Source organism: Phyllobates terribilis, unplaced genomic scaffold, assembly GCF_046119375.1.
Source record: "Phyllobates terribilis strain yellow unplaced genomic scaffold, ASM4611937v1 Scaffold_34__1_contigs__length_13252353, whole genome shotgun sequence".
Lineage (NCBI taxonomy): Eukaryota > Metazoa > Chordata > Amphibia > Anura > Dendrobatidae > Phyllobates > Phyllobates terribilis.
This window is the reverse complement of record NW_027362794.1, coordinates 5,113,118-5,136,779: the sequence shown is the minus strand read 5'-3', so window position 1 is coordinate 5,136,779 and position 23,662 is coordinate 5,113,118. Positions and strand designations below refer to the sequence as shown.

Sequence of the window (23,662 nt, the reverse complement as noted above, 5' to 3'; positions counted from 1 at the left end):
ATATGTCTGTTTATCCAAAAGGAAGTATAGAGGGAGAGCTAGATAGATAGCATTGCATTACATTACATGGCAATGCAATGCACAGTTGCTGAAGTTGAACCAAAATGAGCTTGTCATCTGGCTTCTGCAACTTTTAACATGAAAAATCCAATGAGGAGAAGAAAAGCAAAGCCAAAGAGTCCATCCCAAAATCCGACAAACAAGCCAAATGAACAAAAAGCATTGAATTCAATTCTTTCTGATTTTAGAAACTGCATTAAAGAAGGGGTGCACCGGTCCTGGAGATACTGCAATACCAGGTCAATGCGTGGAGTGGACAGAGCAAGCTCTTTTTCCATCTCCCTGTTCTAAAAATCCATTTAATATATGGTCACCAGATAGGGGACGTATCAGATATTAAACTGATAAGAACAGATACTACACTTGATCTTAGCCAAAAGGCCGAGAAGCGATAACCAGAATTGGTTTCCGACTACGGTGCCACCCAAGGATTCTGAAAAGTCCATTTGTGGAGATGGCCACCTGGACTCCCGTTAAGAAGACATGCTGTCAACCTCTAGATCCCTCACATGCCTGCACTTTTCGGCTTGCTGCTGCTGCAATCCACGCGTTTTAGATCTGCATAACTCCACCTCTTTTAGCACAGTACCCTCAACCCCCAGCTGTTCCCACCCGCCTCAACACCGTTGGAAGGGAGGAGAACCAATTAAGGCGGGGGGGGGTGGAACGAGCAGCTGTCTACCCTTAGCAGGAGGGTTGCTGATTAATTACCTCTCCTGCTGCTGCTGCTGCTGGCTGTCCAGCAGCAGACTGAAGGTGGCTGCTGCTGTGCGCAGGTATATAAAGGCTCAGAGCCTATTATGACACGCGCAGCCAGCGTTCCATTGCCCCATTCCGTCTACTGCAGGCGGGATACCTGGATGGCTGAATGTCACTGAGAAGCTCACAGAGACCGCCATAAGCAACAGTTTAAAAGAATACCACAGACTAATCAACCAAACTTTTTGGGTTGGTTTCTCTTTTATAGTCTGCAGGCATTAAATGAAAGAAGTCAGTGTTCCAGCAGAGGGAGACAACGTTTCAGAAAAGGCATTGTAGCAAACCAAAAAAGAAATTTTAAGCGCAGCAGAGTAACCAGCTCACATACCTGTTAGCTCAGGTGAGTTTAAAAGGCTGCTGTTGATAACAAGGGCATTTGCTAAATAGATGGTGTGTGTGCAACAATATACTGAAAGGTCAATTATATTGTGCAGCTTATCTCACCACCTGTAGTTATTTAGGTGAAAGCTCCAAAATGCTTGCCTAATATGTCTGTTTATCCAAAAGGAAGTATAGAGGGAGAGCTAGATAGATAGCATTGCATTACATTACATGGCAATGCAATGCACAGTTGCTGAAGTTGAACCAAAATGAGCTTGTCATCTGGCTTCTGCAACTTTTAACATGAAAAATCCAATGAGGAGAAGAAAAGCAAAGCCAAAGAGTCCATCCCAAAATCCGACAAACAAGCCAAATGAACAAAAAGCATTGAATTCAATTCTTTCTGATTTTAGAAACTGCATTAAAGAAGGGGTGCACCGGTCCTGGAGATACTGCAATACCAGGTCAATGCGTGGAGTGGACAGAGCAAGCTCTTTTTCCATCTCCCTGTTCTAAAAATCCATTTAATATATGGTCCCCAGATAGGGGACGTATCAGATATTAAACTGATAAGAACAGATACTACACTTGATCTTAGCCAAAAGGCCGAGAAGCGATAACCAGAATTGGTTTCCGACTACGGTGCCACCCAAGGATTCTGAAAAGTCCATTTGTGGAGATGGCCACCTGGACTCCCGTTAAGAAGACATGCTGTCAACCTCTAGATCCCTCACATGCCTGCACTTTTCGGCTTGCTGCTGCTGCAATCCACGCGTTTTAGATCTGCATAACTCCACCTCTTTTAGCACAGTACCCTCAACCCCCGGCTGTTCCCACCCGCCTCAACACCGTTGGAAGGGAGAAGAACCAATTAAGTCGGGGGGGGGGGGTGGAACGAGCAGCTGTCTACCCTTAGCAGGAGGGTTGCTGATTAATTACCTCTCCTGCTGCTGCTGCTGCTGCTGGCTGTCCAGCAGCAGACTGAAGGTGGCTGCTGCTGTGCGCAGGTATATAAAGGCTCAGAGCCTATTATGACACGCGCAGCCAGCGTTCCATTGCCCCATTCCGTCTACTGCAGGCGGGATACCTGGATGGCTGAATGTCACTGAGAAGCTCACAGAGACCGCCATAAGCAACAGTTTAAAAGAATGCCACAGACTAATCAACCAAACTTTTTGGGTTGGGTTCTCTTTTATAGTCTGCAGGCATTAAATGAAAGAAGTCAGTGTTCCAGCAGAGGGAGACAACGTTTCAGAAAAGGCATTGTAGCAAACCAAAAAAGAAATTTTAAGCGCAGCAGAGTAACCAGCTCACATACCTGTTAGCTCAGGTGAGTTTAAAAGGCTGCTGTTGATAACAAGGGCATTTGCTAAATAGATGGTGTGTGTGCAACAATATACTGAAAGGTCAATTATATTGTGCAGCTTATCTCACCACCTGTAGTTATTTAGGTGAAAGCTCCAAAATGCTTGCCTAATATGTCTGTTTATCCAAAAGGAAGTATAGAGGGAGAGCTAGATAGATAGCATTGCATTACATTACATGGCAATGCAATGCACAGTTGCTGAAGTTGAACCAAAATGAGCTTGTCATCTGGCTTCTGCAACTTTTAACATGAAAAATCCAATGAGGAGAAGAAAAGCAAAGCCAAAGAGTCCATCCCAAAATCCGACAAACAAGCCAAATGAACAAAAAGCATTGAATTCAATTCTTTCTGATTTTAGAAACTGCATTAAAGAAGGGGTGCACCGGTCCTGGAGATACTGCAATACCAGGTCAATGCGTGGAGTGGACAGAGCAAGCTCTTTTTCCATCTCCCTGTTCTAAAAATCCATTTAATATATGGTCCCCAGATAGGGGACGTATCAGATATTAAACTGATAAGAACAGATACTACACTTGATCTTAGCCAAAAGGCCGAGAAGCGATAACCAGAATTGGTTTCCGACTACGGTGCCACCCAAGGATTCTGAAAAGTCCATTTGTGGAGATGGCCACCTGGACTCCCGTTAAGAAGACATGCTGTCAACCTCTAGATCCCTCACATGCCTGCACTTTTCGGCTTGCTGCTGCTGCAATCCACGCGTTTTAGATCTGCATAACTCCACCTCTTTTAGCACAGTACCCTCAACCCCCGGCTGTTCCCACCCGCCTCAACACCGTTGGAAGGGAGGAGAACCAATTAAGGCGGGGGGGGGGGTGGAACGAGCAGCTGTCTACCCTTAGCAGGAGGGTTGCTGATTAATTACCTCTCCTGCTGCTGCTGCTGCTGGCTGTCCAGCAGCAGACTGAAGGTGGCTGCTGCTGTGCGCAGGTATATAAAGGCTCAGAGCCTATTATGACATGCGCAGCCAGCGTTCCATTGCCACATTCCGTCTACTGCAGGCGGGATACCTGGATGGCTGAATGTCACTGAGAAGCTCACAGAGACCGCCATAAGCAACAGTTTAAAAGAATGCCACAGACTAATCAACCAAACTTTTTGGGTTAGTTTCTCTTTTATAGTCTGCAGGCATTAAATGAAAGAAGTCAGTGTTCCAGCAGAGGGAGACAACGTTTCAGAAAAGGCATTGTAGCAAACCAAAAAAGAAATTTTAAGCGCAGCAGAGTAACCAGCTCACATACCTGTTAGCTCAGGTGAGTTTAAAAGGCTGCTGTTGATAACAAGGGCATTTGCTAAATAGATGGTGTGTGTGCAACAATATACTGAAAGGTCAATTATATTGTGCAGCTTATCTCACCACCTGTAGTTATTTAGGTGAAAGCTCCAAAATGCTTGCCTAATATGTCTGTTTATCCAAAAGGAAGTACAGAGGGAGAGCTAGATAGATAGCATTGCATTACATTACATGGCAATGCAATGCACAGTTGCTGAAGTTGAACCAATATGAGCTTGTCATCTGGCTTCTGCAACTTTTAACATGAAAAATCCAATGAGGAGAAGAAAAGCAAAGCCAAAGAGTCCATCCCAAAATCCGACAAACAAGCCAAATGAACAAAAAGCATTGAATTCAATTCTTTCTGATTTTAGAAACTGCATTAAAGATGGGGTGCACCGGTCCTGGAGATACTGCAATACCAGGTCAATGCGTGGAGTGGACAGAGCAAGCTCTTTTTCCATCTCCCTGTTCTAAAAATCCATTTAATATATGGTCCCCAGATAGGGGACGTATCAGATATTAAACTGATAAGAACAGATACTACACTTGATCTTAGCCAAAAGGCCGAGAAGCGATAACCAGAATTGGTTTCCGACTACGGTGCCACCCAAGGATTCTGAAAAGTCCATTTGTGGAGATGGCCACCTGGACTCCCGTTAAGAAGACATGCTGTCAACCTCTAGATCCCTCACATGCCTGCACTTTTCGGCTTGCTGCTGCTGCAATCCACGCGTTTTAGATCTGCATAACTCCACCTCTTTTAGCACAGTACCCTCAACCCCCGGCTGTTCCCACCCGCCTCAACACCGTTGGAAGGGAGGAGAACCAATTAAGGCGGGGGGGGGGGTGGAACGAGCAGCTGTCTACCCTTAGCAGGAGGGTTGCTGATTAATTACCTCTCCTGCTGCTGCTGCTGCTGGCTGTCCAGCAGCAGACTGAAGGTGGCTGCTGCTGTGCGCAGGTATATAAAGGCTCAGAGCCTATTATGACACGCGCAGCCAGCGTTCCATTGCCACATTCCGTCTACTGCAGGCGGGATACCTGGATGGCTGAATGTCACTGAGAAGCTCACAGAGACCGCCATAAGCAACAGTTTAAAAGAATGCCACAGACTAATCAACCAAACTTTTTGGGTTGGTTTCTCTTTTATAGTCTGCAGGCATTAAATGAAAGAAGTCAGTGTTCCAGCAGAGGGAGACAACGTTTCAGAAAAGGCATTGTAGCAAACCAAAAAAGAAATTTTAAGCGCAGCAGAGTAACCAGCTCACATACCTGTTAGCTCAGGTGAGTTTAAAAGGCTGCTGTTGATAACAAGGGCATTTGCTAAATAGATGGTGTGTGTGCAACAATATACTGAAAGGTCAATTATATTGTGCAGCTTATCTCACCACCTGTAGTTATTTAGGTGAAAGCTCCAAAATGCTTGCCTAATATGTCTGTTTATCCAAAAGGAAGTATAGAGGGAGAGCTAGATAGATAGCATTGCATTACATTACATGGCAATGCAATGCACAGTTGCTGAAGTTGAACCAAAATGAGCTTGTCATCTGGCTTCTGCAACTTTTAACATGAAAAATCCAATGAGGAGAAGAAAAGCAAAGCCAAAGAGTCCATCCCAAAATCCGACAAACAAGCCAAATGAACAAAAAGCATTGAATTCAATTCTTTCTGATTTTAGAAACTGCATTAAAGAAGGGGTGCACCGGTCCTGGAGATACTGCAATACCAGATCAATGCGTGGAGTGGACAGAGCAAGCTCTTTTTCCATCTCCCTGTTCTAAAAATCCATTTAATATATGGTCCCCAGATAGGGGACGTATCAGATATTAAACTGATAAGAACAGATACTACACTTGATCTTAGCCAAAAGGCCGAGAAGCGATAACCAGAATTGGTTTCCGACTACGGTGCCACCCAAGGATTCTGAAAAGTCCATTTGTGGAGATGGCCACCTGGACTCCCGTTAAGAAGACATGCTGTCAACCTCTAGATCCCTCACATGCCTGCACTTTTCGGCTTGCTGCTGCTGCAATCCACGCGTTTTAGATCTGCATAACTCCACCTCTTTTAGCACAGTACCCTCAACCCCCGGCTGTTCCCACCCGCCTCAACACCGTTGGAAGGGAGGAGAACCAATTAAGGCGGGGGGGGGGTGGAACGAGCAGCTGTCTACCCTTAGCAGGAGGGTTGCTGATTAATTACCTCTCCTGCTGCTGCTGCTGCTGCTGGCTGTCCAGCAGCAGACTGAAGGTGGCTGCTGCTGTGCGCAGGTATATAAAGGCTCAGAGCCTATTATGACACGCGCAGCCAGCGTTCCATTGCCACATTCCGTCTACTGCAGGCGGGATACCTGGATGGCTGAATGTCACTGAGAAGCTCACAGAGACCGCCATAAGCAACAGTTTAAAAGAATGCCACAGACTAATCAACCAAACTTTTTGGGTTGGTTTCTCTTTTATAGTCTGCAGGCATTAAATGAAAGAAGTCAGTGTTCCAGCAGAGGGAGACAACGTTTCAGAAAAGGCATTGTAGCAAACCAAAAAAGAAATTTTAAGCGCAGCAGAGTAACCAGCTCACATACCTGTTAGCTCAGGTGAGTTTAAAAGGCTGCTGTTGATAACAAGGGCATTTGCTAAATAGATGGTGTGTGTGCAACAATATACTGAAAGGTCAATTATATTGTGCAGCTTATCTCACCACCTGTAGTTATTTAGGTGAAAGCTCCAAAATGCTTGCCTAATATGTCTGTTTATCCAAAAGGAAGTATAGAGGGAGAGCTAGATAGATAGCATTGCATTACATTACATGGCAATGCAATGCACAGTTGCTGAAGTTGAACCAAAATGAGCTTGTCATCTGGCTTCTGCAACTTTTAACATGAAAAATCCAATGAGGAGAAGAAAAGCAAAGCCAAAGAGTCCATCCCAAAATCCGACAAACAAGCCAAATGAACAAAAAGCATTGAATTCAATTCTTTCTGATTTTAGAAACTGCATTAAAGAAGGGGTGCACCGGTCCTGGAGATACTGCAATACCAGGTCAATGCGTGGAGTGGACAGAGCAAGCTCTTTTTCCATCTCCCTGTTCTAAAAATCCATTTAATATATGGTCCCCAGATAGGGGACGTATCAGATATTAAACTGATAAGAACAGATACTACACTTGATCTTAGCCAAAAGGCCGAGAAGCGATAACCAGAATTGGTTTCCGACTACGGTGCCACCCAAGGATTCTGAAAAGTCCATTTGTGGAGATGGCCACCTGGACTCCCGTTAAGAAGACATGCTGTCAACCTCTAGATCCCTCACATGCCTGCACTTTTCGGCTTGCTGCTGCTGCAATCCACGCGTTTTAGATCTGCATAACTCCACCTCTTTTAGCACAGTACCCTCAACCCCCGGCTGTTCCCACCCGCCTCAACACCGTTGGAAGGGAGGAGAACCAATTAAGGCGGGGGGGGGGGGTGGAACGAGCAGCTGTCTACCCTTAGCAGGAGGGTTGCTGATTAATTACCTCTCCTGCTGCTGCTGCTGCTGGCTGTCCAGCAGCAGACTGAAGGTGGCTGCTGCTGTGCGCAGGTATATAAAGGCTCAGAGCCTATTATGACACACGCAGCCAGCGTTCCATTGCCACATTCCGTCTACTGCAGGCGGGATACCTGGATGGCTGAATGTCACTGAGAAGCTCACAGAGACCGCCATAAGCAACAGTTTAAAAGAATGCCACAGACTAATCAACCAAACTTTTTGGGTTAGTTTCTCTTTTATAGTCTGCAGGCATTAAATGAAAGAAGTCAGTGTTCCAGCAGAGGGAGACAACGTTTCAGAAAAGGCATTGTAGCAAACCAAAAAAGAAATTTTAAGCGCAGCAGAGTAACCAGCTCACATACCTGTTAGCTCAGGTGAGTTTAAAAGGCTGCTGTTGATAACAAGGGCATTTGCTAAATAGATGGTGTGTGTGCAACAATATACTGAAAGGTCAATTATATTGTGCAGCTTATCTCACCACCTGTAGTTATTTAGGTGAAAGCTCCAAAATGCTTGCCTAATATGTCTGTTTATCCAAAAGGAAGTACAGAGGGAGAGCTAGATAGATAGCATTGCATTACATTACATGGCAATGCAATGCACAGTTGCTGAAGTTGAACCAATATGAGCTTGTCATCTGGCTTCTGCAACTTTTAACATGAAAAATCCAATGAGGAGAAGAAAAGCAAAGCCAAAGAGTCCATCCCAAAATCCGACAAACAAGCCAAATGAACAAAAAGCATTGAATTCAATTCTTTCTGATTTTAGAAACTGCATTAAAGAAGGGGTGCACCGGTCCTGGAGATACTGCAATACCAGGTCAATGCGTGGAGTGGACAGAGCAAGCTCTTTTTCCATCTCCCTGTTCTAAAAATCCATTTAATATATGGTCCCCAGATAGGGGACGTATCAGATATTAAACTGATAAGAACAGATACTACACTTGATCTTAGCCAAAAGGCCGAGAAGCGATAACCAGAATTGGTTTCCGACTACGGTGCCACCCAAGGATTCTGAAAAGTCCATTTGTGGAGATGGCCACCTGGACTCCCGTTAAGAAGACATGCTGTCAACCTCTAGATCCCTCACATGCCTGCACTTTTCGGCTTGCTGCTGCTGCAATCCACGCGTTTTAGATCTGCATAACTCCACCTCTTTTAGCACAGTACCCTCAACCCCCGGCTGTTCCCACCCGCCTCAACACCGTTGGAAGGGAGGAGAACCAATTAAGGCGGGAGGGGGGTGGAACGAGCAGCTGTCTACCCTTAGCAGGAGGGTTGCTGATTAATTACCTCTCCTGCTGCTGCTGCTGCTGGCTGTCCAGCAGCAGACTGAAGGTGGCTGCTGCTGTGCGCAGGTATATAAAGGCTCAGAGCCTATTATGACACGCGCAGCCAGCGTTCCATTGCCACATTCCGTCTACTGCAGGCGGGATACCTGGATGGCTGAATGTCACTGAGAAGCTCACAGAGACCGCCATAAGCAACAGTTTAAAAGAATGCCACAGACTAATCAACCAAACTTTTTGGGTTGGTTTCTCTTTTATAGTCTGCAGGCATTAAATGAAAGAAGTCAGTGTTCCAGCAGAGGGAGACAACGTTTCAGAAAAGGCATTGTAGCAAACCAAAAAAGAAATTTTAAGCGCAGCAGAGTAACCAGCTCACATACCTGTTAGCTCAGGTGAGTTTAAAAGGCTGCTGTTGATAACAAGGGCATTTGCTAAATAGATGGTGTGTGTGCAACAATATACTGAAAGGTCAATTATATTGTGCAGCTTATCTCACCACCTGTAGTTATTTAGGTGAAAGCTCCAAAATGCTTGCCTAATATGTCTGTTTATCCAAAAGGAAGTATAGAGGGAGAGCTAGATAGATAGCATTGCATTACATTACATGGCAATGCAATGCACAGTTGCTGAAGTTGAACCAAAATGAGCTTGTCATCTGGCTTCTGCAACTTTTAACATGAAAAATCCAATGAGGAGAAGAAAAGCAAAGCCAAAGAGTCCATCCCAAAATCCGACAAACAAGCCAAATGAACAAAAAGCATTGAATTCAATTCTTTCTGATTTTAGAAACTGCATTAAAGAAGGGGTGCACCGGTCCTGGAGATACTGCAATACCAGGTCAATGCGTGGAGTGGACAGAGCAAGCTCTTTTTCCATCTCCCTGTTCTAAAAATCCATTTAATATATGGTCCCCAGATAGGGGACGTATCAGATATTAAACTGATAAGAACAGATACTACACTTGATCTTAGCCAAAAGGCCGAGAAGCGATAACCAGAATTGGTTTCCGACTACGGTGCCACCCAAGGATTCTGAAAAGTCTATTTGTGGAGATGGCCACCTGGACTCCCGTTAAGTAGACATGCTGTCAACCTCTAGATCCCTCACATGCCTGCACTTTTCGGCTTGCTGCTGCTGCAATCCACGCGTTTTAGATCTGCATAACTCCACCTCTTTTAGCACAGTACCCTCAACCCCCGGCTGTTCCCACCCGCCTCAACACCGTTGGAAGGGAGGAGAGCCAATTAAGGCGGGGGGGGGGGGGGTGGAACGAGCAGCTGTCTACCCTTAGCAGGAGGGTTGCTGATTAATTACCTATCCTGCTGCTGCTGCTGCTGGCTGTCCAGCAGCAGACTGAAGGTGGCTGCTGCTGTGCGCAGGTATATAAAGGCTCAGAGCCTGTTATGACACGCGCAGCCAGCGTTCCATTGCCACATTCCGTCTACTGCAGGCGGGATACCTGGATGGCTGAATGTCACTGAGAAGCTCACAGAGACCGCCATAAGCAACAGTTTAAAAGAATGCCACAGACTAATCAACCAAACTTTTTGGGTTGGGTTCTCTTTTATAGTCTGCAGGCATTAAATGAAAGAAGTCAGTGTTCCAGCAGAGGGAGACAACGTTTCAGAAAAGGCATTGTAGCAAACCAAAAAAGAAATTTTAAGCGCAGCAGAGTAACCAGCTCACATACCTGTTAGCTCAGGTGAGTTTAAAAGGCTGCTGTTGATAACAAGGGCATTTGCTAAATAGATGGTGTGTGTGCAACAATATACTGAAAGGTCAATTATATTGTACAGCTTATCTCACCACCTGTAGTTATTTAGGTGAAAGCTCCAAAATGCTTGCCTAATATGTCTGTTTATCCAAAAGGAAGCATAGAGGGAGAGCTAGATAGATAGCATTGCATTACATTACATGGCAATGCAATGCACAGTTGCTGAAGTTGAACCAAAATGAGCTTGTCATCTGGCTTCTGCAACTTTTAACATGAAAAATCCAATGAGGAGAAGAAAAGCAAAGCCAAAGAGTCCATCCCAAAATCCGACAAACAAGCCAAATGAACAAAAAGCATTGAATTCAATTCTTTCTGATTTTAGAAACTGCATTAAAGAAGGGGTGCACCGGTCCTGGAGATACTGCAATACCAGGTCAATGCGTGGAGTGGACAGAGCAAGCTCTTTTTCCATCTCCCTGTTCTAAAAATCCATTTAATATATGGTCCCCAGATAGGGGACGTATCAGATATTAAACTGATAAGAACAGATACTACACTTGATCTTAGCCAAAAGGCCGAGAAGCGATAAAAAGAATTGGTTTCCGACTACGGTGCCACCCAAGGATTCTGAAAAGTCCATTTGTGGAGATGGCCACCTGGACTCCCGTTAAGAAGACATGCTGTCAACCTCTAGATCCCTCACATGCCTGCACTTTTCGGCTTGCTGCTGCTGCAATCCACGCGTTTTAGATCTGCATAACTCCACCTCTTTTAGCACAGTACCCTCAACCCCCGGCTGTTCCCACCCGCCTCAACACCGTTGGAAGGGAGGAGAACCAATTAAGGCGGGGGGGGGGTGGAACGAGCAGCTGTCTACCCTTAGCAGGAGGGTTGCTGATTAATTACCTCTCCTGCTGCTGCTGCTGCTGGCTGTCCAGCAGCAGACTGAAGGTGGCTGCTGCTGTGCGCAGGTATATAAAGGCTCAGAGCCTATTATGACACGCGCAGCCAGCGTTCCATTGCCACATTCCGTCTACTGCAGGCGGGATACCTGGATGGCTGAATGTCACTGAGAAGCTCACAGAGACCGCCATAAGCAACAGTTTAAAAGAATGCCACAGACTAATCAACCAAACTTTTTGGGTTGGTTTCTCTTTTATAGTCTGCAGGCATTAAATGAAAGAAGTCAGTGTTCCAGCAGAGGGAGACAACGTTTCAGAAAAGGCATTGTAGCAAACCAAAAAAAGAAATTTTAAGCGCAGCAGAGTAACCAGCTCACATACCTGTTAGCTCAGGTGAGTTTAAAAGGCTGCTGTTGATAACAAGGGCATTTGCTAAATAGATGGTGTGTGTGCAACAATATACTGAAAGGTCAATTATATTGTGCAGCTTATCTCACCACCTGTAGTTATTTAGGTGAAAGCTCCAAAATGCTTGCCTAATATGTCTGTTTATCCAAAAGGAAGTATAGAGGGAGAGCTAGATAGATAGCATTGCATTACATTACATGGCAATGCAATGCACAGTTGCTGAAGTTGAACCAAAATGAGCTTGTCATCTGGCTTCTGCAACTTTTAACATGAAAAATCCAATGAGGAGAAGAAAAGCAAAGCCAAAGAGTCCATCCCAAAATCCGACAAACAAGCCAAATGAACAAAAAGCATTGAATTCAATTCTTTCTGATTTTAGAAACTGCATTAAAGAAGGGGTGCACCGGTCCTGGAGATACTGCAATACCAGGTCAATGCGTGGAGTGGACAGAGCAAGCTCTTTTTCCATCTCCCTGTTCTAAAAATCCATTTAATATATGGTCCCCAGATAGGGGACGTATCAGATATTAAACTGATAAGAACAGATACTACACTTGATCTTAGCCAAAAGGCCGAGAAGCGATAACCAGAATTGGTTTCCGACTACGGTGCCACCCAAGGATTCTGAAAAGTCCATTTGTGGAGATGGCCACCTGGACTCCCGTTAAGAAGACATGCTGTCAACCTCTAGATCCCTCACATGCCTGCACTTTTCGGCTTGCTGCTGCTGCAATCCACGCGTTTTAGATCTGCATAACTCCACCTCTTTTAGCACAGTACCCTCAACCCCCGGCTGTTCCCACCCGCCTCAACACCGTTGGAAGGGAGGAGAACCAATTAAGGCGGGGGGGGGGGGTGGAACGAGCAGCTGTCTACCCTTAGCAGGAGGGTTGCTGATTAATTACCTCTCCTGCTGCTGCTGCTGCTGGCTGTCCAGCAGCAGACTGAAGGTGGCTGCTGCTGTGCGCAGGTATATAAAGGCTCAGAGCCTATTATGACACGCGCAGCCAGCGTTCCATTGCCACATTCCGTCTACTGCAGGCGGGATACCTGGATGGCTGAATGTCACTGAGAAGCTCACAGAGACCGCCATAAGCAACAGTTTAAAAGAATGCCACAGACTAATCAACCAAACTTTTTGGGTTGGTTTCTCTTTTATAGTCTGCAGGCATTAAATGAAAGAAGTCAGTCTTCCAGCAGAGGGAGACAACGTTTCAGAAAAGGCATTGTAGCAAACCAAAAAAGAAATTTTAAGCGCAGCAGAGTAACCAGCTCACATACCTGTTAGCTCAGGTGAGTTTAAAAGGCTGCTGTTGATAACAAGGGCATTTGCTAAATAGATGGTGTGTGTGCAACAATATACTGAAAGGTCAATTATATTGTGCAGCTTATCTCACCACCTGTAGTTATTTAGGTAAAAGCTCCAAAATGCTTGCCTAATATGTCTGTTTATCCAAAAGGAAGTATAGAGGGAGAGCTAGATAGATAGCATTGCATTACATTACATGGCAATGCAATGCACAGTTGCTGAAGTTGAACCAAAATGAGCTTGTCATCTGGCTTCTGCAACTTTTAACATGAAAAATCCAATGAGGAGAAGAAAAGCAAAGCCAAAGAGTCCATCCCAAAATCCGACAAACAAGCCAAATGAACAAAAAGCATTGAATTCAATTCTTTCTGATTTTAGAAACTGCATTAAAGAAGCGGTGCACCGGTCCTGGAGATACTGCAATACCAGGTCAATGCGTGGAGTGGACAGAGCAAGCTCTTTTTCCATCTCCCTGTTCTAAAAATCCATTTAATATATGGTCCCCAGATAGGGGACGTATCAGATATTAAACTGATAAGAACAGATACTACACTTGATCTTAGCCAAAAGGCCGAGAAGCGATAACCAGAATTGGTTTCCGACTACGGTGCCACCCAAGGATTCTGAAAAGTCCATTTGTGGAGATGGCCACCTGGACTCCCGTTAAGAAGACATGCTGTCAACCTCTAGATCCCTCACATGCCTGCACTTTTCGGCTTGCTGCTGCTGCAATCCACGCGTTTTAGATCTGCATAACTCCACCTCTTTTAGTACAGTACCCTCAACCCCCGGCTGTTCCCACCCGCCTCAACACCGTTGGAAGGGAGGAGAACCAATTAAGGCGGGGGGGGGCGGTGGAACGAGCAGCTGTCTACCCTTAGCAGGAGGGTTGCTGATTAATTACCTCTCCTGCTGCTGCTGCTGCTGGCTGTCCAGCAGCAGACTGAAGGTGGCTGCTGCTGTGCGCAGGTATATAAAGGCTCAGAGCCTATTATGACACGCGCAGCCAGCGTTCCATTGCCACATTCCGTCTACTGCAGGCGGGATACCTGGATGGCTGAATGTCACTGAGAAGCTCACAGAGACCGCCATAAGCAACAGTTTAAAAGAATGCCACAGACTAATCAACCAAACTTTTTGGGTTGGTTTCTCTTTTATAGTCTGCAGGCATTAAATGAAAGAAGTCAGTGTTCCAGCAGAGGGAGACAACGTTTCAGAAAAGGCATTGTAGCAAACCAATAAAGAAATTTTAAGCGCAGCAGAGTAACCAGCTCACATACCTGTTAGCTCAGGTGAGTTTAAAAGGCTGCTGTTGATAACAAGGGCATTTGCTAAATAGATGGTGTGTGTGCAACAATATACTGAAAGGTCAATTATATTGTGCAGCTTATCTCACCACCTGTAGTTATTTAGGTGAAAGCTCCAAAATGCTTGCCTAATATGTCTGTTTATCCAAAAGGAAGTATAGAGGGAGAGCTAGATAGATAGCATTGCATTACATTACATGGCAATGCAATGCACAGTTGCTGAAGTTGAACCAAAATGAGCTTGTCATCTGGCTTCTGCAACTTTTAACATGAAAAATCCAATGAGGAGAAGAAAAGCAAAGCCAAAGAGTCCATCCCAAAATCCGACAAACAAGCCAAATGAACAAAAAGCATTGAATTCAATTCTTTCTGATTTTAGAAACTGCATTAAAGAAGGGGTGCACCGGTCCTGGAGATACTGCAATACCAGGTCAATGCGTGGAGTGGACAGAGCAAGCTCTTTTTCCATCTCCCTGTTCTAAAAATCCATTTAATATATGGTCCCCAGATAGGGGACGTATCAGATATTAAACTGATAAGAACAGATACTACACTTGATCTTAGCCAAAAGGCCGAGAAGCGATAACCAGAATTGGTTTCCGACTACGGTGCCACCCAAGGATTCTGAAAAGTCCATTTGTGGAGATGGCCGCCTGGACTCCCGTTAAGAAGACATGCTGTCAACCTCTAGATCCCTCACATGCCTGCACTTTTCGGCTTGCTGCTGCTGCAATCCACGCGTTTTAGATCTGCATAACTCCACCTCTTTTAGCACAGTACCCTCAACCCCCGGCTGTTCCCACCCGCCTCAACACCGTTGGAAGGGAGGAGAACCAATTAAGGCGGGGGGGGGGGTGGAACGAGCAGCTGTCTACCCTTAGCAGGAGGGTTGCTGATTAATTACCTCTCCTGCTGCTGCTGCTGCTGCTGGCTGTCCAGCAGCAGACTGAAGGTGGCTGCTGCTGTGCGCAGGTATATAAAGGCTCAGAGCCTATTATGACACGCGCAGCCAGCGTTCCATTGCCACATTCCGTCTACTGCAGGCGGGATACCTGGATGGCTGAATGTCACTGAGAAGCTCACAGAGACCGCCATAAGCAACAGTTTAAAAGAATGCCACAGACTAATCAACCAAACTTTTTGGGTTGGTTTCTCTTTTATAGTCTGCAGGCATTAAATGAAAGAAGTCAGTGTTCCAGCAGAGGGAGACAACGTTTCAGAAAAGGCATTGTAGCAAACCAAAAAAGAAATTTTAAGCGCAGCAGAGTAACCAGCTCACATACCTGTTAGCTCAGGTGAGTTTAAAAGGCTGCTGTTGATAACAAGGGCATTTGCTAAATAGATGGTGTGTGTGCAACAATATACTGAAAGGTCAATTATATTGTGCAGCTTATCTCACCACCTGTAGTTATTTAGGTGAAAGCTCCAAAATGCTTGCCTAATATGTCTGTTTATCCAAAAGGAAGTATAGAGGGAGAGCTAGATAGATAGCATTGCATTACATTACATGGCAATGCAATGCACAGTTGCTGAAGTTGAACCAAAATGAGCTTGTCATCTGGCTTCTGCAACTTTTAACATGAAAAATCCAATGAGGAGAAGAAAAGCAAAGCCAAAGAGTCCATCCCAAAATCCGACAAACAAGCCAAATGAACAAAAAGCATTGAATTCAATTCTTTCTGATTTTAGAAACTGCATTAAAGAAGGGGTGCACCGGTCCTGGAGATACTGCAATACCAGGTCAATGCGTGGAGTGGACAGAGCAAGCTCTTTTTCCATCTCCCTGTTCTAAAAATCCATTTAATATATGGTCCCCAGATAGGGGACGTATCAGATATTAAACTGATAAGAACAGATACTACACTTGATCTTAGCCAAAAGGCCGAGAAGCGATAAAAAGAATTGGTTTCCGACTACGGTGCCACCCAAGGATTCTGAAAAGTCCATTTGTGGAGATGGCCACCTGGACTCCCGTTAAGAAGACATGCTGTCAACCTCTAGATCCCTCACATGCCTGCACTTTTCGGCTTGCTGCTGCTGCAATCCACGCGTTTTAGATCTGCATAACTCCACCTCTTTTAGCACAGTACCCTCAACCCCCGGCTGTTCCCACCCGCCTCAACACCGTTGGAAGGGAGGAGAACCAATTAAGGCGGGGGGGGGGTGGAACGAGCAGCTGTCTACCCTTAGCAGGAGGGTTGCTGATTAATTACCTCTCCTGCTGCTGCTGCTGCTGGCTGTCCAGCAGCAGACTGAAGGTGGCTGCTGCTGTGCGCAGGTATATAAAGGCTCAGAGCCTATTATGACACGCGCAGCCAGCGTTCCATTGCCACATTCCGTCTACTGCAGGCGGGATACCTGGATGGCTGAATGTCACTGAGAAGCTCACAGAGACCGCCATAAGCAACAGTTTAAAAGAATGCCACAGACTAATCAACCAAACTTTTTGGGTTGGTTTCTCTTTTATAGTCTGCAGGCATTAAATGAAAGAAGTCAGTGTTCCAGCAGAGGGAGACAACGTTTCAGAAAAGGCATTGTAGCAAACCAAAAAAAGAAATTTTAAGCGCAGCAGAGTAACCAGCTCACATACCTGTTAGCTCAGGTGAGTTTAAAAGGCTGCTGTTGATAACAAGGGCATTTGCTAAATAGATGGTGTGTGTGCAACAATATACTGAAAGGTCAATTATATTGTGCAGCTTATCTCACCACCTGTAGTTATTTAGGTAAAAGCTCCAAAATGCTTGCCTAATATGTCTGTTTATCCAAAAGGAAGTATAGAGGGAGAGCTAGATAGATAGCATTGCATTACATTACATGGCAATGCAATGCACAGTTGCTGAAGTTGAACCAAAATGAGCTTGTCATCTGGCTTCTGCAACTTTTAACATGAAAAATCCAATGAGGAGAAGAAAAGCAAAGCCAAAGAGTCCATCCCAAAATCCGACAAACAAGCCAAATGAACAAAAAGCATTGAATTCAATTCTTTCTGATTTTAGAAACTGCATTAAAGAAGCGGTGCACCGGTCCTGGAGATACTGCAATACCAGGTCAATGCGTGGAGTGGACAGAGCAAGCTCTTTTTCCATCTCCCTGTTCTAAAAATCCATTTAATATATGGTCCCCAGATAGGGGACGTATCAGATATTAAACTGATAAGAACAGATACTACACTTGATCTTAGCCAAAAGGCCGAGAAGCGATAACCAGAATTGGTTTCCGACTACGGTGCCACCCAAGGATTCTGAAAAGTCCATTTGTGGAGATGGCCACCTGGACTCCCGTTAAGAAGACATGCTGTCAACCTCTAGATCCCTCACATGCCTGCACTTTTCGGCTTGCTGCTGCTGCAATCCACGCGTTTTAGATCTGCATAACTCCACCTCTTTTAGTACAGTACCCTCAACCCCCGGCTGTTCCCACCCGCCTCAACACCGTTGGAAGGGAGGAGAACCAATTAAGGCGGGGGGGGCGGTGGAACGAGCAGCTGTCTACCCTTAGCAGGAGGGTTGTGATTAATTACCTCTCCTGCTGCTGCTGCTGCTGGCTGTCCAGCAGCAGACTGAAGGTGGCTGCTGCTGTGCGCAGGTGTATAAAGGCTCAGAGCCTATTATGACACGCGCAGCCAGCGTTCCATTGCCACATTCCGTCTACTGCAGGCGGGATACCTGGATGGCTGAATGTCACTGAGAAGCTCACAGAGACCGCCATAAGCAACAGTTTAAAAGAATGCCACAGACTAATCAACCAAACTTTTTGGGTTGGTTTCTCTTTTATAGTCTGCAGGCATTAAATGAAAGAAGTCAGTGTTCCAGCAGAGGGAGACAACGTTTCAGAAAAGGCATTGTAGCAAACCAATAAAGAAATTTTAAGCGCAGCAGAGTAACCAGCTCACATACCTGTTAGCTCAGGTGAGTTTAAAAGGCTGCTGTTGATAACAAGGGCATTTGCTAAATAGATGGTGTGTGTGCAACAATATACTGAAAGGTCAATTATATTGTGCAGCTTATCTCACCACCTGTAGTTATTTAGGTGAAAGCTCCAAAATGCTTGCCTAATATGTCTGTTTATCCAAAAGGAAGTATAGAGGGAGAGCTAGATAGATAGCATTGCATTACATTACATGGCAAGGCAATGCACAGTTGCTGAAGTTGAACCAAAATGAGCTTGTCATCTGGCTTCTGCAACTTTTAACATGAAAAATCCAATGAGGAGAAGAAAAGCAAAGCCAAAGAGTCCATCCCAAAATCCGACAAACAAGCCAAATGAACAAAAAGCATTGAATTCAATTCTTTCTGATTTTAGAAACTGCATTAAAGAAGGGGTGCACCGGTCCTGGAGATACTGCAATACCAGGTCAATGCGTGGAGTGGACAGAGCAAGCTCTTTTTCCATCTCCCTGTTCTAAAAATCCATTTAATATATGGTCCCCAGATAGGGGACGTATCAGATATTAAACTGATAAGAACAGATACTACACTTGATCTTAGCCAAAAGGCCGAGAAGCGATAACCAGAATTGGTTTCCGACTACGGTGCCACCCAAGGATTCTGAAAAGTCCATTTGTGGAGATGGCCGCCTGGACTCCCGTTAAGAAGACATGCTGTCAACCTCTAGATCCCTCACATGCCTGCACTTTTCGGCTTGCTGCTGCTGCAATCCACGCGTTTTAGATCTGCATAACTCCACCTCTTTTAGCACAGTACCCTCAACCCCCGGCTGTTCCCACCCGCCTCAACACCGTTGGAAGGGAGGAGAACCAATTAAGGCGGGGGGGGGGTGGAACGAGCAGCTGTCTACCCTTAGCAGGAGGGTTGCTGATTAATTACCTCTCCTGCTGCTGCTGCTGGCTGTCCAGCAGCAGACTGAAGGTGGCTGCTGCTGTGCGCAGGTATATAAAGGCTCAGAGCCTATTATGACACGCGCAGCCAGCGTTCCATTGCCACATTCCGTCTACTGCAGGCGGGATACCTGGATGGCTGAATGTCACTGAGAAGCTCACAGAGACCGCCATAAGCAACAGTTTAAAAGAATGCCACAGACTAATCAACCAAACTTTTTGGGTTGGTTTCTCTTTTATAGTCTGCAGGCATTAAATGAAAGAAGTCAGTGTTCCAGCAGAGGGAGACAACGTTTCAGAAAAGGCATTGTAGCAAACCAAAAAAGAAATTTTAAGCGCAGCAGAGTAACCAGCTCACATACCTGTTAGCTCAGGTGAGTTTAAAAGGCTGCTGTTGATAACAAGGGCATTTGCTAAATAGATGGTGTGTGTGCAACAATATACTGAAAGGTCAATTATATTGTGCAGCTTATCTCACCACCTGTAGTTATTTAGGTGAAAGCTCCAAAATGCTTGCCTAATATGTCTGTTTATCCAAAAGGAAGTATAGAGGGAGAGCTAGATAGATAGCATTGCATTACATTACATGGCAATGCAATGCACAGTTGCTGAAGTTGAACCAAAATGAGCTTGTCATCTGGCTTCTGCAACTTTTAACATGAAAAATCCAATGAGGAGAAGAAAAGCAAAGCCAAAGAGTCCATCCCAAAATCCGACAAACAAGCCAAATGAACAAAAAGCATTGAATTCAATTCTTTCTGATTTTAGAAACTGCATTAAAGAAGGGGTGCACCGGTCCTGGAGATACTGCAATACCAGGTCAATGCGTGGAGTGGACAGAGCAAGCTCTTTTTCCATCTCCCTGTTCTAAAAATCCATTTAATATATGGTCCCCAGATAGGGGACGTATCAGATATTAAACTGATAAGAACAGATACTACACTTGATCTTAGCCAAAAGGCCGAGAAGCGATAACCAGAATTGGTTTCCGACTACGGTGCCACCCAAGGATTCTGAAAAGTCCATTTGTGGAGATGGCCACCTGGACTCCCGTTAAGAAGACATGCTGTCAACCTCTAGATCCCTCACATGCCTGCACTTTTCGGCTTGCTGCTGCTGCAATCCACGCGTTTTAGATCTGCATAACTCCACCTCTTTTAGCACAGTATCCTCAACCCCCGGCTGTTCCCACCCGCCTCAACACCGTTGGAAGGGAGGAGAACCAATTAAGGCGGGGGGGGGGGTGGAACGAGCAGCTGTCTACCCTTAGCAGGAGGGTTGCTGATTAATTACCTCTCCTGCTGCTGCTGCTGCTGCTGCTGGCTGTCCAGCAGCAGACTGAAGGTGGCTGCTGCTGTGCGCAGGTATATAAAGGCCCAGAGCCTATTATGACACGCGCAGCCAGCGTTCCATTGCCACATTCCGTCTACTGCAGGCGGGATACCTGGATGGCTGAATGTCACTGAGAAGCTCACAGAGACCGCCATAAGCAACAGTTTAAAAGAATGCCACAGACTAATCAACCAAACTTTTTGGGTTGGTTTCTCTTTTATAGTCTGCAGGCATTAAATGAAAGAAGTCAGTGTTCCAGCAGAGGGAGACAACGTTTCAGAAAAGGCATTGTAGCAAACCAAAAAAGAAATTTTAAGCGCAGCAGAGTAACCAGCTCACATACCTGTTAGCTCAGGTGAGTTTAAAAGGCTGCTGTTGATAACAAGGGCATTTGCTAAATAGATGGTGTGTGTGCAACAATATACTGAAAGGTCAATTATATTGTGCAGCTTATCTCACCACCTGTAGTCATTTAGGTGAAAGCTCGAAAATGCTTGCCTAATATGTCTGTTTATCCAAAAGGAAGTATAGAGGGAGAGCTAGATAGATAGCATTGCATTACATTACATGGCAATGCAATGCACAGTTGCTGAAGTTGAACCAAAATGAGCTTGTCATCTGGCTTCTGCAACTTTTAACATGAAAAATCCAATGAGGAGAAGAAAAGCAAAGCCAAAGAGTCCATCCCAAAATCCGACAAACAAGCCAAATGAACAAAAAGCATTGAATTCAATTCTTTCTGATTTTAGAAACTGCATTAAAGAAGGGGTGCACCGGTCCTGGAGATACTGTAATACCAGGTCAATGCGTGGAGTGGACAGAGCAAGTTCTTTTTCCATCTCCCTGTTCTAAAAATCCATTTAATATATGGTCCCCAGATAGGGGACGTATCAGATATTAAACTGATAAGAACAGATACTACACTTGATCTTAGCCAAAAGGCCGAGAAGCGATAACCAGAATTGGTTTCCGACTACGGTGCCACCCAAGGATTCTGAAAAGTCCATTTGTGGAGATGGCCACCTGGACTCCCGTTAAGAAGACATGCTGTCAACCTCTAGATCCCTCACATGCCTGCACTTTTCGGCTTGCTGCTGCTGCAATCCACGCGTTTTAGATCTGCATAACTCCACCTCTTTTAGCACAGTACCCTCAACCCCCGGCTGTTCCCACCCGCCTCAACACCGTTGGAAGGGAGGAGAACCAATTAAGGCGGGTGGGGGTGGGGGTGGAACTAGCAGCTGTCTACCCTTAGCAGGAGGGTTGCTGATTAATTACCTCTCCTGCTGCTGCTGCTGCTGGCTGTCCAGCAGCAGACTGAAGGTGGCTGCTGCTGTGCGCAGGTATATAAAGGCTCAGAGCCTATTATGACACGCGCAGCCAGCGTTCCATTGCCACATTCCGTCTACTGCAGGCGGGATACCTGGATGGCTGAATGTCACTGAGAAGCTCACAGAGACTGCCATAAGCAACAGTTTAAAAGAATGCCACAGACTAATCAACCAAACTTTTTGGGTTGGTTTCTCTTTTATAGTCTGCAGGCATTAAATGAAAGAAGTCAGTGTTCCAGCAGAGGGAGACAACGTTTCAGAAAAGGCATTGTAGCAAACCAAAAAAGAAATTTTAAGCGCAGCAGAGTAACCAGCTCACATACCTGTTAGCTCAGGTGAGTTTAAAAGGCTGCTGTTGATAACAAGGGCATTTGCTAAATAGATGGTGTGTGTGCAACAATATACTGAAAGGTCAATTATATTGTGCAGCTTATCTCACCACCTGTAGTTATTTAGGTGAAAGCTCCAAAATGCTTGCCTAATATGTCTGTTTATCCAAAAGGAAGTATAGAGGGAGAGCTAGATAGATAGCATTGCATTACATTACATGGCAATGCAATGCACAGTTGCTGAAGTTGAACCAAAATGAGCTTGTCATCTGGCTTCTGCAACTTTTAACATGAAAAATCCAATGAGGAGAAGAAAAGCAAAGCCAAAGAGTCCATCCCAAAATCCGACAAACAAGCCAAATGAACAAAAAGCATTGAATTCAATTCTTTCTGATTTTAGAAACTGCATTAAAGAAGGGGTGCACCGGTCCTGGAGATACTGCAATACCAGGTCAATGCGTGGAGTGGACAGAGCAAGCTCTTTTTCCATCTCCCTGTTCTAAAAATCCATTTAATATATGGTCCCCAGATAGGGGACGTATCAGATATTAAACTGATAAGAACAGATACTACACTTGATCTTAGCCAAAAGGCCGAGAAGCGATAACCAGAATTGGTTTCCGACTACGGTGCCACCCAAGGATTCTGAAAAGTCCATTTGTGGAGATGGCCACCTGGACTCCCGTTAAGAAGACATGCTGTCAACCTCTAGATCCCTCACATGCCTGCACTTTTCGGCTTGCTGCTGCTGCAATCCACGCGTTTTAGATCTGCATAACTCCACCTCTTTTAGCACAGTACCCTCAACCCCCGGCTGTTCCCACCCGCCTCAACACCGTTGGAAGGGAGGAGAACCAATTAAGGCGGGGGGGGGGGTGGAACGAGCAGCTGTCTACCCTTAGCAGGAGGGTTGCTGATTAATTACCTCTCCTGCTGCTGCTGCTGCTGGCTGTCCAGCAGCAGACTGAAGGTGGCTGCTGCTGTGCGCAGGTATATAAAGGCTCAGAGCCTATTATGACACGCGCAGCCAGCGTTCCATTGCCACATTCCGTCTACTGCAGGCGGGATACCTGGATGGCTGAATGTCACTGAGAAGCTCACTTAGACCGCCATAAGCAACAGTTTGAAAGAATGCCACAGACTAATCAACCAAACTTTTTGGGTTGGTTTCTCTTTTATAGTCTGCAGGCATTAAATGAAAGAAGTCAGTGTTCCAGCAGAGGGAGACAACGTTTCAGAAAACGCATTGTAGCAAACCAAAAAAGAAATTTTAAGCGCAGCAGAGTAACCAGCTCACATACCTGTTAGCTCAGGTGAGTTTAAAAGGCTGCTGTTGATAACAAGGGCATTTGCTAAATAGATGGTGTGTGTGCAACAATATACTGAAAGGTCAATTATATTGTGCAGCTTATCTCACCACCTGTAGTTATTTAGGTGAAAGCTCCAAAATGCTTGCCTAATATGTCTGTTTATCCAAAAGGAAGTATAGAGGGAGAGCTAGATAGATAGCATTGCATTACATTACATGGCAATGCAATGCACAGTTGCTGAAGTTGAACCAAAATGAGCTTGTCATCT

General features: G+C 45.3%; 18 non-coding genes across 18 annotated transcripts; all 18 read right to left on the bottom strand.

The window, feature by feature from the left end:
• Positions 1-262: 262 nt before the first annotated feature.
• LOC141181758 (U2 spliceosomal RNA) lies at positions 263-453 on the bottom strand. Its single transcript, XR_012257305.1, has one exon. It is a non-coding gene; the product is annotated as a U2 spliceosomal RNA (small nuclear RNA).
• Positions 454-1,567: 1,114 nt separating this feature from the next.
• LOC141181358 (U2 spliceosomal RNA) lies at positions 1,568-1,758 on the bottom strand. Its single transcript, XR_012256942.1, has one exon. It is a non-coding gene; the product is annotated as a U2 spliceosomal RNA (small nuclear RNA).
• Positions 1,759-2,878: 1,120 nt separating this feature from the next.
• Positions 2,879-3,069, bottom strand: LOC141181357 (U2 spliceosomal RNA). The gene has a single exon (XR_012256941.1). It is a non-coding gene; the product is annotated as a U2 spliceosomal RNA (small nuclear RNA).
• A 1,116-nt stretch (positions 3,070-4,185) lies between these two features.
• LOC141181452 (U2 spliceosomal RNA) lies at positions 4,186-4,376 on the bottom strand. The gene has a single exon (XR_012257028.1). It is a non-coding gene; the product is annotated as a U2 spliceosomal RNA (small nuclear RNA).
• Positions 4,377-5,492: 1,116 nt separating this feature from the next.
• On the bottom strand, positions 5,493-5,683 carry LOC141181587 (U2 spliceosomal RNA). Its single transcript, XR_012257149.1, has one exon. It is a non-coding gene; the product is annotated as a U2 spliceosomal RNA (small nuclear RNA).
• Positions 5,684-6,801: 1,118 nt separating this feature from the next.
• LOC141181356 (U2 spliceosomal RNA) lies at positions 6,802-6,992 on the bottom strand. Its single transcript, XR_012256940.1, has one exon. It is a non-coding gene; the product is annotated as a U2 spliceosomal RNA (small nuclear RNA).
• Positions 6,993-8,109: 1,117 nt separating this feature from the next.
• On the bottom strand, positions 8,110-8,300 carry LOC141181355 (U2 spliceosomal RNA). The gene has a single exon (XR_012256939.1). It is a non-coding gene; the product is annotated as a U2 spliceosomal RNA (small nuclear RNA).
• Positions 8,301-9,415: 1,115 nt separating this feature from the next.
• LOC141181353 (U2 spliceosomal RNA) lies at positions 9,416-9,606 on the bottom strand. Its single transcript, XR_012256938.1, has one exon. It is a non-coding gene; the product is annotated as a U2 spliceosomal RNA (small nuclear RNA).
• A 1,119-nt stretch (positions 9,607-10,725) lies between these two features.
• Positions 10,726-10,916, bottom strand: LOC141181352 (U2 spliceosomal RNA). Its single transcript, XR_012256937.1, has one exon. It is a non-coding gene; the product is annotated as a U2 spliceosomal RNA (small nuclear RNA).
• Positions 10,917-12,032: 1,116 nt separating this feature from the next.
• LOC141181351 (U2 spliceosomal RNA) lies at positions 12,033-12,223 on the bottom strand. Its single transcript, XR_012256936.1, has one exon. It is a non-coding gene; the product is annotated as a U2 spliceosomal RNA (small nuclear RNA).
• A 1,117-nt stretch (positions 12,224-13,340) lies between these two features.
• LOC141181515 (U2 spliceosomal RNA) lies at positions 13,341-13,531 on the bottom strand. The gene has a single exon (XR_012257084.1). It is a non-coding gene; the product is annotated as a U2 spliceosomal RNA (small nuclear RNA).
• Positions 13,532-14,648: 1,117 nt separating this feature from the next.
• LOC141181349 (U2 spliceosomal RNA) lies at positions 14,649-14,839 on the bottom strand. The gene has a single exon (XR_012256934.1). It is a non-coding gene; the product is annotated as a U2 spliceosomal RNA (small nuclear RNA).
• A 1,119-nt stretch (positions 14,840-15,958) lies between these two features.
• Positions 15,959-16,149, bottom strand: LOC141181348 (U2 spliceosomal RNA). The gene has a single exon (XR_012256933.1). It is a non-coding gene; the product is annotated as a U2 spliceosomal RNA (small nuclear RNA).
• A 1,116-nt stretch (positions 16,150-17,265) lies between these two features.
• Positions 17,266-17,456, bottom strand: LOC141181514 (U2 spliceosomal RNA). Its single transcript, XR_012257083.1, has one exon. It is a non-coding gene; the product is annotated as a U2 spliceosomal RNA (small nuclear RNA).
• Positions 17,457-18,571: 1,115 nt separating this feature from the next.
• Positions 18,572-18,762, bottom strand: LOC141181347 (U2 spliceosomal RNA). The gene has a single exon (XR_012256932.1). It is a non-coding gene; the product is annotated as a U2 spliceosomal RNA (small nuclear RNA).
• A 1,112-nt stretch (positions 18,763-19,874) lies between these two features.
• Positions 19,875-20,065, bottom strand: LOC141181346 (U2 spliceosomal RNA). The gene has a single exon (XR_012256931.1). It is a non-coding gene; the product is annotated as a U2 spliceosomal RNA (small nuclear RNA).
• A 1,122-nt stretch (positions 20,066-21,187) lies between these two features.
• LOC141181819 (U2 spliceosomal RNA) lies at positions 21,188-21,378 on the bottom strand. The gene has a single exon (XR_012257360.1). It is a non-coding gene; the product is annotated as a U2 spliceosomal RNA (small nuclear RNA).
• Positions 21,379-22,498: 1,120 nt separating this feature from the next.
• Positions 22,499-22,689, bottom strand: LOC141181345 (U2 spliceosomal RNA). The gene has a single exon (XR_012256930.1). It is a non-coding gene; the product is annotated as a U2 spliceosomal RNA (small nuclear RNA).
• Positions 22,690-23,662: the final 973 nt, after the last annotated feature.